The following is an 11,231-nucleotide window of genomic DNA, read 5'->3' as shown; positions in this document are numbered from 1 at the left end:
GGATGACAGAGAAATATTTAAGCAGAAGCAGAAATTCATCCCTTAAGATGACTAAGAATAAGCCTTATCTTAGCATGTTGAAATTGTATGAGAACATAAAAATGCTTCTCTAGGTCAGATCAAATGGTCCACCCAGTTCAGTGACAATAAGATAATGCTTAGGGAAGGCACACAAATCTGACCAATACCTGGTGTTCATTTTTCTTATCCTTCTTCACAGCCATTGGATTAATGATCCTGGCTGGTCTCTTCATCATCCAGTTTACAAGCCTATTTCTGGGGTTTTTTTCAATCCCTTTTCAAAGAAGCTGATTCCATCTACCTCTACAATCTCCCCTAGAAAGATATTCCAGAAAATTTCTGGCCCCTGTGCAAAGAAATATATTCTTTCACTTATTTTAAGGGATCTCCTGGTAGTCTCAATGAATGTTCTCTAACTATAGGGTCAGATAATTAGGTGACTAGCTCTTCCATGTTCATCTTACCCATTTCATTAATGAATTTGAAACCATGATCTCACCTCATTCTTCTTCTCCACAAACAGAGGGGTGCATAGTTGTTTTCATTTCTCTGTTTGAGGAGGTGAGAAGCCCTTCATCATATCAGTTGTTCTCTTTGTGCTTATTCTGTCACCAGAAAAGCCTTTCTGAGATACAGAGAGGTGCAGTACAGGTGCCCCTAAAAAACTTGCACAATTTAAAGCTTTTCAGAGAAAGGTACTGATTCTTCCTCTCTCAGGAGAGGGAAAGAAAGATAGAAAAAATATTTTATTTAATAGTCACTGTACTTAAAGCTAAAATTTGACAGTATTAAATGAGATTTGAGGAAGAGAACATAATAGAGCAGAAATAATTTTTAGTTTGTCATAAAACCTGCACCAAGTGTGATTATGTAATTATTCTGATTTCACATAAGAACAGTTTTCCATGGATAAGCAATATATGATTACTCATATGAGAACTAAAGGTGCAGATTTTGCGCTTGATCTGAACACCCTCTCCTTCTGTGTTTATGATAACTGCCAGTTATTTTGTCAGAGAAAAATTTGGGATCAGACAGTACCGCAATGACAGAAAGTGTATCTTGTACTTCACTACAGGGTAATAAGAGTCAGACAGAGTATAAATTGTCAGGATATCAAGAAAGGGTTTTGGAGTTCAGAAAGACTGTTCTCCTCAGAGACAGAGATGAGTGTTCCTGAGGCTCCAATATCTTCAAGCGATAAGAGTCGGGAAAGGCTCGTACAACTCTCACTGTAATAGATGCTGTTCTGGAACTGTCATTAGAAAGTCATTGACATTCTAGCCTTCCCCTAAGTGTGCCTGATAATTTTAATGAGATCCTAAATAAGTTCTGGCATGAATAAAAGTAACAGGGGTTCACATTACCACATGTGATTCTATTTCTGCAGTCAGTGGCTGAAAAAGCGAATTACACTAATAATTATGTATGCTATTATTTTGTCAAAAAAGAGGAAAAAATCCAAACACTACCCCTCCCCTCCCCTCAAAAACCCCAAATCTGCAACCTGACTGGAAAACACACAAAAAACCCCCAGCTTTTGTGAAGTATTTGACTTCCTGTGATACATGACTGGAAGAAGGAAGCAAAAAATGAGGTTTCTGAGGAATTTCAGAAGGCTTTGCTTTTATTGTTTCCTTGTACAAGTATGACATTTTAAAATTGTTTATAAAAATATGCTTCTTGTACGTAATATCTTCTCTGTATTTTCTTATTTATCAGAAAATCTTATGGATTGGACTACTCTTTCTTCATGACTGAAATTTTCAGCAAGACTTCTGCATTGTTGCAATTCTCTCATGACACATTGCCATGTTCCTTGCAGCACGGCATTTAGCATGTGAGTGCTGGGACTCTTGTTAGGTGAAGATGATGTTTGGTCTTGTTATGTGTCAGGAACCATTTTTTTCAGTTTGCTGAATGCATTTTAGCTGTTTTATTTCAGAGGCATGAGTCTTTTGTCTTAGGTAATCTACTGTCTTTTGTGCTTAGATGGGTTTTCTCGGTTTTTACATAAACTTCATATGGTTATTTGCTGACACATTTTGCACAGCCTGAGACAGAGTGTTGTCACTTATTGTTTTAATGTTCTTTTCATCTTCATCTACAATAGGATAAGTTTTGATTTTCTCCTGTACTGAAGAAAATATGACATAGTACCCTTTTTTTTTTTTTTTTCTGTAGTTCTTGCAGAGGAAGCAATTATAAATCACACAGGAGGCTGATAGACAAGGAATGAATTTCTCCACCCCACAAAAGTCTAAGGTAAACCACTTTCAGAGCTATGCAAATAGTTTTGATTTGATGTTCCTCTCTTGAAAACATGGGTTAGGTTTATGTGCTTGGTAGAAAGAAATTCTCTTCCAAAGTGAAGTGGACAGGGAAAATAAAGAGCTGCTCTTGAGACACGATATCCTTCATGTAAAGCTGTTCACAGCAATAAAAGAATAATTCTTTTTCTTGGAGATTTGTAGCACAGTAAAAAAGGTGGGTACACCAGAGATGGAATGCACCCAATTGTTCAGTCAGTAGATTCTTGGTACAAAATATCTCTGGGTGCAAGTACTACTAAAAGGCACAGAGGGCTCACACTCATACTTCTTGTGCACTGACAAATTAGTGGCACAACTGCTACTACTACAAATTATTACAGATCTGGAAACAAATCATATCTTTGCAGTAGAGATGTGGGAAAAGAAGATCTAAATTCCTGTTCCTGCCTTTTCTTTTTCTTTTTGGTTTCTTTAAATATACATTTTCCACAATTTTAACTTCTATTTAGTGACCTATAACCTCATCTGTTTTCAAGGGCACTTCAATTTAAGAGCAGCAGTAACAGCAACAGGAATAGCAGAAGTAGCAGCAGCAGGGATTCTAACTGTGTAGCTATGAGAAGTATTTCAGTAATGAAAGGGAAAATTTTGGCTCCCTGCCTCTGCTGTAATTGAAAATCTAGGATAGTGCCTTTTTCATTTAACTTTATTGCTTGAGTTCAAATTGTTGTATAGAAGGGAAAGCCACACTAGAAAAATGTCTCTACTAGAGCTTTCCTGTACATTCACCAGTTTGAAACCTAGCATTAAAGTTAAAAGGAAGAGCAATTAGACATATTCAATTATTAAAGGGGGAAAAAACTAGAATAATAAATTTCAGTAATGAAAAAGGACTGCTTACCAAATATTTACTTACTAGTTGTTATTACCAGGTTATCACCAGGGAGCTGGGGAATAAGCACCATGGTAAAACAATTGTCCAGGTAATTTATGCTGAATAAAATAGAAAACTTTTTCACTATTTACTGCAATTACTTGTAAATTAATGGTGTTCCACCATTAAATTAAAGGTGTTCCACCCACTGACAAAACATAACCCTAAATCTGCAGAGTGTTGAAGTATTTTCACATTCTAATGTCTCAATTGCCCATGAAGTTATATAGTACTCAACGACTATTCTTATATGTTTTATATGTTTTTCACATTTTATATGTTTATGCATTTGAATATATTTTTCAAATTTTTTTTCCTGCTGATCTGATATCTAAGTCTCTACGACAGCATACATGTGAAGAGAAATACAATGGGATTAACCATTCTAAATACATCTCAAATATTATGTTCATAATTTGCAGGCTTTTGCGTCACTGTGGGGAAGAAAAAAGAAATTTGAAAATAGGTAATAATTATGAATTTTAGAACTATGATTATTGTCTTATAAGAAACTGTAGACCCACAATGCTCAGTCATCCTCCTGTCTTGCCATGGGATCAGCTGGCTTCTGTTTTCAGAGTAAAACTCATGAAGATATTCTGCAGTGATAAATCTATTAAGTCTAGCTTTATCTCTAACAATACTTATATTATTGTATTTCAAGTAAAATTAAAGGAGATACTATGGATTTACCTCCTTTAAAATTAGAGCAAAATTTTTCTTTGCACTTAATTCATGGGTGTGGAGGGGGGAGGTACTCAATATTTTACAGCAAAATTCAAAATAAGAAATGCAGGGAAAAGAATCTTCAAGTACAAGAAATTAAAAAAAAAAGCTATAAACAATCATATTCATCCTCTCCTGCCTTCATGAAAAGTGGCCATGTCCTGTGTGTTTTTCATTTTTGTATATTTTATTAGCTGCTCAGGACTATTAAACTATTTTTAATAGGTGGATATTTCTAATATGTATAAAGGGATGGAGACTCATTTGGGCTTTCCATTCTATATCAGTTAAAGGTTTTTTGAGTCAATACATGTCTAATTCGTGTCCTGTGAGGGTCAGGCATCTTATGCTAGTGTTAAAGAACTGCCATGGAAACATAGAAGCAAAGACAAAAGAGGAGAACAAACTGAATATCTGTGATGTTATGTGATGGAGAAGATCTCTGACCAAGCTGCGATTGTGGGGATTTCATTGCTCTGTAGTCATTACATTAATCAAAGCTAGAGGTGAATTTAGATTGGGTACAAACAGAAAAGAGGAGTTGGCATTATTAACCAATAACTGTGTGAGGTCCAACTGATCTGCATAATGTGAGTCCTTGGACAAAATGTTTATTTATATTTAACATTTTGGTTATCCATACATATACTATAATAAAAGATTTTATATTCTTATGAGCTATTTTGTCTCTGTTCACAACTTTGTGCAAATAGTTCCAGTTAAATAATCCAGTTCTACTTGGATTACACTTTGATGTGCATGTGAAAGCATTTCCATGTCATTATTTAACATCAGAGACAATGGTACCTGTCTCAGAGCAACTGCTTCCTAACCTTACTCAGCAGAGCACACAGAATTTCAAATTATTAGACAAATACACACAGTTTACCCCAAGTCATATCTCTTTCCTAATCATCCTAAAAGATTCAGTAATAGTGCAAAAAAAAAAGGTTGTAGTTGCATTTTTTATATACTTGCTCAGCTCTGTTATGTTAAGGAAGTTGGTAAAGAATGGCATCAAAATTAACCTTACTAAAGAACAAGTGCTCTGCTGCCACAGATCATAAAAATGGGGTGAGACTTTTGACACAGCTTGTCATTTCCACCCTAAATGTCCTAGAAACCTAGTTAATTGAAATTCATGAGGAATTTTACTGCCTATGGCATTGGGGTTGGAACTAGATTAACTTCAAGGTCCTGTCCAACCCAAACCATTCTGTGATTCTATGATCTTATGATAATTTTTTCAAGTTCCTTCTAGGCAGATCAAATTAAATAATTTCCATTGCCATTAGAAGGTAACATCTTGCTTCTACTGTGCTGCTCAGTAAAGAATATTCCTTGCAGTGTCCTTAAAGAGAGATATGAGAGATAAAATCTGAATTTTACTTGCTTTATTTGCTGTTTTGGCTCCAGCACAGTATATACATGTGAGGAAGATTTGTTTTCTGTTCACTATATTTTTTCAGGTAAGATTTAGAGGCTATAAGTGTTTTGTCCAATTGAATGACTATAGGGAAAGTATAAAATTGAAATTATTTAAATTTGTTTGAAAAAAGATTCAGATTTCCTGGATATCCCCAATTACCATTAAATCTGAAAAAACCAGAAAATTATGACAGTATAATTAAAATAGGGGACCTGAGACATGGTTTAATTTCAGGAGAATAAAAATATTCTCAGTTCTGAAAAGCAAGCAGAAATGAGCAAATAGTAGAAACATATCCTGAGTATTCATTAAAAATTGGAACTGTTGGGAAGCCTTAGATTTCCTTCCACAGTGGAATGCTAAATCTCTGTCGATAAGGGAAACAAGGTGAAAATTAAAATCAATAATGGAATTATAGCACTCATGCTATCATATAGGAAGAAATTTCGTAATACAGAAACGTAAGTTTTGAATATGTACTGAACACAGCATTTGCATATCAGATTTGCTGAGCAGTTTGATGTTAGGCTATCTGTGAGGCACATGAGGTTTGCCCCACCACCACCCCTAACAGGGAAACAGAGACTGTTTTGCTGCTATCAGAAGTGTCATAGGTATTTTTAACTGCAAAGAATGCATATTCTGTGTTCTTGATAACATTCTGGGAATGGTGTAGGAAGGTTCTATTAGGAAAAAGTGGTGAAATTGTACTCAATGCAGACTGAAATTAGAAGAAAATATTCTTGATAAAAAGGTGGAGAAAATAATTATTTTCTAGGACAAACTGAAAGAGTGGAATTGTATTTGGAATTATGATTGTGTGCACACTGCACACTGGGACAAAGCAAGATTGGACATATTCATACACTACAAGGAATGGATTTATTCCAAGATGTGGGCTGAATTTCAGATAGGTTACTCTTTTAAAGGAATGATCTTTTCTTTCGTATTCTATCACTTCAACTTCTGGACATGTAGTTGCAGTCTTGGTGAGAGCAGCACAGTTGAAATGCACATAATAATAGGCATATTTTCTTTATTCAGCAAGATATAGAGGTCAGAAATGGTGTTTATGCTGGATGGATGCTTACAAACTTAAGCTTTTCCTAATAGAACATTTTTGACAGCCGAGATTGGTTCAGCTCCATGACATTCAGAAATGCATCAGTACATGTCATATTCTTCACAGCAGGATACTTTATGATTACGTACTGTAAATTACTCTGCAAACACATAGGTATAAAATAATTCTAAAATATTAGGAATGAAGAAACAGAAATCCAATTAAAGAATTTTGTGACCATAAAATACAACAATATTTTATCTAGGGTAAAAAAGACTGTAAAAAAAGAAAAAAAAAAAAGGAAATTATGCCTCTGCTAATGATTTTATTTGTTCAAGTGAAAATCAGTCTTACAAATAAAAATTAGCATTATTTCATCAGGAACCTCACATATAGTATGAATATAATCATGAATACAATTAAAATTTTATTTTAAGAGAAGTACATTTTCAGAGGCTTTTGTCTCTTCTGATATAATAAGATGAACCTGAGGGTACTCTGCTTTCTTTGAGTTTGTGAAGCTTATGTCTTCAGCTTTGTGAAATGTGCAGTGTGTGATGGGATTACTGTACAGTGTTTGTCAGTAAGGTATAGTGGTCTTAGGAATGGCTAATTCTGCCAAGAATTCTCTGAGGTGATTAATTGCTACTCCTTATTTCAGTAAGTGACTAATTTATGATGCCAGAGATTTACTGCCTGATGATTAGCATGTGACAAAGTGATTCCAAACTGTAAGAAGTTACTTGAACTTCAGCGAGGCTGGAGTAATTACAGTGTTATATGAGTGGAATTTCAATGGAAACAGTATGGATACACCCAGGGAAACGTAAAGTGCTCTTTTTTTTCTCAGTATAAGATGTTGGTGCTGTACCTGAGTGTATCTGCAAAGAAATAATGATGAATTTGATATAAAGATTTAATTTATTTATTTTGTTTGAATTCAATAGATATTTGGAAAAAAGAATAATACATTACTTATCAGCTTTCTAAAAGTACATACTACAAGGAAAAATCATCTCTTAATTTAGAAAAATGTGGTTAAAAAATTGAAAGAAAACCTATATCCAGCAGTTGCTACTCAAGTCTCTTGAAATGGAGACTGGAACAGAATGTTAGTGTCAGGTAAAAAGAGAAATTTTCTTGTCTCAGCCACATGATCAGCTTAAAAAACAATGAAAGAGCTTCTATTAAGCAACAGTTTTTACTTATTCACTTACATATATAAAGTCTTTCAGCTAATGCCCAGTAGATAAATTTGATCATATACCCACTTTTGTGTTTTACAGTCCTGTCTTGCTCTTTGACTTGGGACTTGAGAAAAATAGATAGCATGCAACCAATTTTTGTCTATCTCAGTTCATTCAAGTCACATTTCCAATTGGTTTGTTTTGTTTTTTTTTTTTTCTATAACAATAAAGGACAGAAATTTTTGTTTAATGGGTGAACAAATTTATAAACATGCATTGGAGAATGCGCATTATCTAAATTATTTTTCATTCTTTCACCTACAGCAGACAGTGCTGTGAAGAGACAAAACAGAATTTCACATCTTGAGCTAAATACTGCAAGATTTGGGACAGAATCAGAAGACCCAGAAAAAGTTTCTGTTTTTATGGAAATCAAAATTGTGGTAACAAGAATTCTTCTGGAAATGTGGTCCTTTCATTACTCTTGTAAGATAAACAGAAAAGACATGCATCCAAAAAAATGAATTGATCTTCAACATATGCCCTTTGAAGTTATTGTGATGAACTAGTAATAGAGTTCCTCACAGAGAATCTACTTTTGATCAGCAGTAGTATATGTCAGGGATTTGTCCTCAAAAACAGATTCCACCATAGAACACCTGTCCAGACCCTTCTATGAATATATCCAGTTTCTCTATACCAAGGATAAATCAACAACCTCCACACGAATTTGAAACTAATACTAAAGTGTGCTATTAAAGTAATGTCTCTGATAATGAACTTTTAATGGCTCAAGAGACCTCTTTATTAAACTTTGTAATAAATCAACCAACTTTACAAAAGGCTCAGATTAGAGATATTCATACTGGTCAAAGTTTAAACAAACCTCTGTGTTGTTAGTATTTTTAGTTTACATCTTAAATGAGGTGTAACATCATCAGAATTGCTGGTTTCACTTCCCTCTATTTGACTACACAGGACTTGAGTTTCCTTAGATGTATTTGCAGTCATCTCATATGTAAAAATTAGAGAAGCATATTAATTTAGAAGTCAAAAATCATAAAATTTCCTGCTTAATACAAAACAATTTGCACACAGATAAGATATTTCTATGGACCATTCTAATGCAAGCATATTATCACCTATCAGAACATTAGAATTGTTTCTAATAACAATTTTTTTAAATTTAATAAACTTCATGACAGCATCCTAAAATCAGAGGTTAGCAATCTAATGTTTCTCTTTGCAACCAGAAAGTGTTGAAACTGTTTTGCTTCACTTTTTGTAACTCAAACGCTGGTTTTTAGGTTACATTAATAATGGTTATTTTTGTTCACTTTCTCTGTGGGACTGTAAGTAGAATCTTGGTATAGAAGGCTGTTTTTCTTCCCTGGTGACAATCAATGCAAATACACATGGGAAAATTCTTCTAAAATCACTGTAGATAAGGGAGGATAATGTTTCATGAAGACATGACTATTAGCAGGTACAAAGCTTTGATGAAGAACAGCAAGTGAGAATATTAAACTAATGGGAAGAACTGATTCAATCTTATCAGGACATTTTTGCTTCTTTAATTTGAATTCAGAACTTATTTTTCCAAGAGACTAAATTTCATTTACCTAATTTGCTTTATAGGTTTTTTTTTTCTGTTTTGTTTTGGAGTGTTTTTTTTTTTTTTTTTTTTTTTTTTTGGGGGGGGGGTGGCAGGGGGAGGTTCATGTTCCTTTCAGGAAATTAACTTAAGAAAGGGGAAAAAATTAGGAAAAAAGATGCAGTAATGTCAGCAAGAAATTATTGTCATTAAAGGCTAGAGGAAAGCAGAGGGAAAACTAAATATCAGAACATTGTGTAATGTTCTGTAATAGTGCCCAAATGTGAATAAATTGGTGTCTACATGATTACTTGCACCCTCACAACTGTAAAAGGGGAAAATGATCTAATTGAAATTCAGCTGGTAAAGTAACTTTAACCCACCAGTACTAAAAAGCCACAACATGAGTAGTTGTAGTCCTGCCATGCACCTAACTCCAGCAGAGATAGGGGGATATAATATAAAAAAACAATTTAGATCCTAAAAAGAAATCACATATTTTTGGAAAGAAATCTATAATTTATTCATTGATGAGGATAGATACTAATGAAGGTATTTTTCTGGCCTTTTTCCTATGTTTGCCTTTTCCAGTGTGTTTCCTAGTGCACAATTAATGCATTGCAATAGCTGGAGCTGCACTGAATGTCTGAGTCAGGGCCCAAAGGAGGAGTTTCAGCTGCCATTATCTTCACATGTAACATGTTAGCTGACCTAATGACATTCTTAAAGATCTTACCCCAAATATCAATATTTCTCTTTCACAAACACAATATTGGCTGCTTGGATTTAATGCGGCAGTGATGAGAAACAAAAAAAAAAAAATTAAGAAAATGTGATTCTGGCTTTTAGTCTTTTTATTCAACTGTGTCTTCACAAGAATATGTCTAAGAAAGTAAGATGAAGTCAAAAGCTCACATAATAATCACATTTAACACATATATGATTGTCATAGTTCTGAATTATTATTGAAATTTTCACACAAATTCTTTTTACCTTTTAGACTTCTATTATTAATATTCTGTATGACTGCCTAGAGGAAAAAATTCATATAGATATATATAGGAGAAAAAATCAAATCTTTCACAAGCCATTTTGTTCATTTCTGGGAGGAGATAGGTGTTTTGATCCTAGAACAAATTGAAATTACTAAGTTTTAACTTCAACATCCTCTGAGGACTCAGATGTTCCAGCACCATGAAATGAAGCTGCCAGGAATTCAGATTTATGGAACTTGTTCTAATGTATAGAGTGAATAAGCTAATATGTTAGCATGTTATGTTTATAAAATTGGTCTCAATGTCCTTGTTTTTAAAATAAAGAAAAAAACTTAAAAGGAGAAAAATTAGCTAGTTTGTTTGTTTCTTTATTTTGATATAGCAGTCAGTAAAAAAATCTGCGTATTCCAAACAAATTAGGTTTGAACATAGACCTGAAATTTGTTTTCCTTGCAGCAGCAGCATACAATACTCTGCAAGAGAAGACTAAATAAGGAAAAATTTACTCCAGTAGGGATGTTCTGGTAGCTGACACAGATAAAGAGAGAAGGGCACTTTAACTCATGATGGCAGCTGACAAAGGGGAGGCAACCCTGACATGATAAGCCTGCTGGCTTCCTCCATGCTGATCAGAGAGTATTGTGTCTGCTTGGGACACCCTGACTGCGCCTGCCCTTCAGAAAACAAGGTCCTTAGCAGGTGAGTGCTTTAGAGGCAAAGCCATTAGCTCAACTCCTTCTCAAGTCCTTGGAGAAACCTAACTCCAACTCAAAATCTGAGAGTGCAGGTGCTCTGGAGAGGTGCACTCTATAACAACAATACCGCAGTTCTTCTGCTGAATAGATGTCCTTCAGTTTAGGGTGCATAATAAAAATCCCTGTTAATACATAGATTATAATGTAGAATGATCCAGCATATCCATAACACTAAATGTGGTCATTAACTGAATCCTTAACATTTTTTTTTGCTTAGCAATGTCATTTGCACTTTATTACAAGTGCATACATGT

General features: G+C 34.2%; 1 long non-coding RNA gene across 2 annotated transcripts; it reads left to right on the top strand.

Annotated features, from left to right (window-relative positions):
* The first annotated feature begins 1,742 nt into the window (after positions 1–1,742).
* On the top strand, positions 1,743–8,318 carry LOC135447533 (uncharacterized). Of its 2 annotated transcripts, none has more exons than XR_010440186.1 (3): positions 1,743–1,861; positions 2,206–2,286; positions 7,958–8,318. It is a non-coding gene; the product is annotated as an uncharacterized LOC135447533 (long non-coding RNA). The 2 variants fall into 2 exon arrangements; XR_010440185.1 differs by lacking the exon at positions 7,958–8,318 and adding an exon at positions 3,651–3,749.
* The last annotated feature ends 2,913 nt before the right edge of the window (positions 8,319–11,231 follow it).

This window comes from Zonotrichia leucophrys, chromosome 4 (assembly GCF_028769735.1).
Source record: "Zonotrichia leucophrys gambelii isolate GWCS_2022_RI chromosome 4, RI_Zleu_2.0, whole genome shotgun sequence".
Lineage (NCBI taxonomy): Eukaryota > Metazoa > Chordata > Aves > Passeriformes > Passerellidae > Zonotrichia > Zonotrichia leucophrys.
Note: the sequence above shows the minus strand (reverse complement) of the source record. Positions and strands in the feature narration are given on the sequence as shown.